This window comes from Montipora foliosa, chromosome 8, assembly GCF_036669935.1.
Source record: "Montipora foliosa isolate CH-2021 chromosome 8, ASM3666993v2, whole genome shotgun sequence".
NCBI lineage: Eukaryota > Metazoa > Cnidaria > Anthozoa > Scleractinia > Acroporidae > Montipora > Montipora foliosa.
The window spans coordinates 38,387,988-38,390,487 of NC_090876.1; the positions used below are offsets into that span (position 1 = coordinate 38,387,988).

The window sequence follows — 2,500 nt, forward strand, 5'->3', positions numbered from 1 at the left end:
TCCATGTCCCTTCTTGGCTTCCCTGTGTTTTGTAAGAGTTCTTCTATAGTTTTGAACAGTTATTTTGATATTTTAGTTAATTCTTTGACCATTCGATCAGTGCTGAAATTGCCTAAAATTGCGTGACCTAGCCCCTTTAAAGAATATTTTATAGTTGTGCGTAGGGAAGATATTTCACTAACCTTGCCACATGTTATCAAGAACGTGTGAAGAAAGTCGTTATACCAATTCGCAGAGAGATGAGAATAAATTGTCACATTTTGCAAGCTAGGACTTCCAATTTTCCCGCTCCAAGCCTTCAAAGTTTTGCCAAAAATAATTGAAATGCGAGACAATAGCTGTGGTAGATTTCACCAAAGGCAAATATTCTGACACTCCTCCCCTGTTTCGTGATATGAGTTTCGTGTAGTTGTTCTCCTTTGTGCATAGTGTTGATACATGCGCGGTTCTTGCTCTGCAAGCGGTTTATTATTATAATTTATTTTCGTTTTGTCGGAGAGCTGAACCAGACTTCCACTCGGCCACATAGTCAGTGGGACTTCCAGTCACGCAACTTAGGATGTTTATTCGCCAAAAAGCTGTTAAAACGTTAATGTACTTAAAATTTTATGAATATAGTCCGCTTTTTATTTACAACAAAATATATATATTTTTGTGTCTTATTGAAACATGTAGTCATGACTTTTAAGAAAGAAAGCTAAGACTATTACGTCATCGGAGATTTCACAACGGTTTCGACTGATGTTGCAATCGGAGATTTGACAACGGCTATAAGTAATGGTGCAATACCTTTGTGTGCAGCCGTTGTTGTCAGTTTGTTGTGCTACAGATTGATCAAGTGATTTTGGTTCTAGAGTCATCAGTGAATCAACAAGGACTGCTGTGAAATGTGTACTACGTTGCGACTATAGTGGTAAGAAAACAGATAAAATTTAGTTTTGTTGGTGAGCAGTCCCAAATTACTATTCGGTCATATAGTCAGTGGCACTGAATCACGCAACTTATGATGTTTACAGGTATTCGCCAAAAGCTTTTAAAACGTTAATGTACTTGAAATTTTATGGATATTCCACTCTTTATTTAGTACAAAATATATTGCCTTTTTGTTTAAGGGGTTGATTCGAAGCGAGTATTGAATACATAAAAGGTCATTATTACTGGGTTGCCTTATAAGGCAAACCCAGTCGAGGTCTTCGTTTAGTTTGTTTGTTTTCTTTTTTTTAGTTTTTTTTTTTTTTTCCGTGTCGGTAAAAGTCTTGCCTGTCACTCCCCTGGTAAGTGGTGTCTTTGTGTATAGAGCCTTCTGGGCGTATTTTCTTAGGATCGAGAGGGTAGTGGAACTGCGTAGATTTCTCTGGTGGGCACAGTAGAATCATTAACTTAGCCTGCAATGGCGTCGAAAGTCATGCAACGCGCATGGCGTTTTAGTGGATCCTTAAACAAAATATACCCTTATGGAGCTCAATAATGGAAAGTCAGTTGGATAAACTAGGCATGAATCTCAAAAGCGACGAGTACTGGACCTCGACAACAATCTATCGCCCGTCGAGACGAAATCAAAGTGAGCAGTATTTACCTGAAGTACATGGTAATTTGACACAATTGAGTTTCTTGTCTTCACGCACGCAATGAAGTAGGAAGAGGTTTTCGCCTCTAAGAGCAAATATGTTGTTTGTTTCAATAAAATTTTCGCTGGAAAAGGATTCTGTGGTATTTTCTGCCTTTGTGAATTATAATATCATGTTGTGTATTGAATTTTCGAGCTTAAGGTTGAAATGTGATATGGGAGAAGTTTTTTAGTATTGCTCTGTAAGCAGGAAGGGTTCACAGGCCTGTTGGAAGCGTGCTTGAGTTTCAACAAAATGAGCCCCAAAATCAGTGAAAACTTGTGACGCAGATGAATAATAAAGTAGCTGCTATTTCCACAATGATGGAATTACCTGGTGATAAATAACGTCGTACGTGTCTTGGAGAGTAAATTTTGACTTTGCATAAATAAGAGTTGGGCGATTGTGATCTTTGTTTTGACTTCGCTCATTTCATTGTCAAACTTTATATCACTTGACAGAAAAAGAAACTTACAAAAACCCGGTATCTTGCCATCATTTGACACAGATGCTTCACTGTTTGGCGAGTAAACATACAGCGGTAACTTAATCACGGCGCCCGCTGAATTCCGGCCATGTCACTTTCGATTTTGCAATTTACTTGAACGTAGCAAAAATCTCCCAAAATGTTTGTCGCTGATCGTAACTTTTTATATTCTATATTCACGGTTCACAATTAATGTTGTTTTGATGTCGTAAATATTTTATTCTCGATCGACCGTCCGGGAAACTTCCTTCTGCTCTTTCTGAAAACTGTGTATCAATAGTTATTTGCTTTTTCATCAATATTTGTTTTGCATAAAGCAAGCTAACAAGATCTGTACCTTGCTGAGTTCGCATTTGTTAGAGTTAATAGTATTTTCGGTCCGATGCTTCTGTTTTAAGAGGGGTAC

The 2,500-nt window shown here is 37.8% G+C and overlaps 1 protein-coding gene across 11 annotated transcripts in view; it reads left to right on the forward strand.

Moving 5' to 3' along the window:
• Window positions 1–2,500, forward strand: part of LOC138012914 (uncharacterized) — a 32,987-nt gene that overhangs the window by 28,255 nt on the left and 2,232 nt on the right. For 2 of the 11 annotated variants that reach the window (XR_011125100.1, XR_011125103.1), the window contains exon 6: window positions 855–913. The exons of the other annotated variants lie outside the window; for them this stretch is intronic. The gene's annotated coding sequence lies outside the window, so the exon portion shown is untranslated. The remainder of the gene's footprint in view (window positions 1–854; window positions 914–2,500) is intronic. 11 annotated transcript variants of the gene reach the window in all.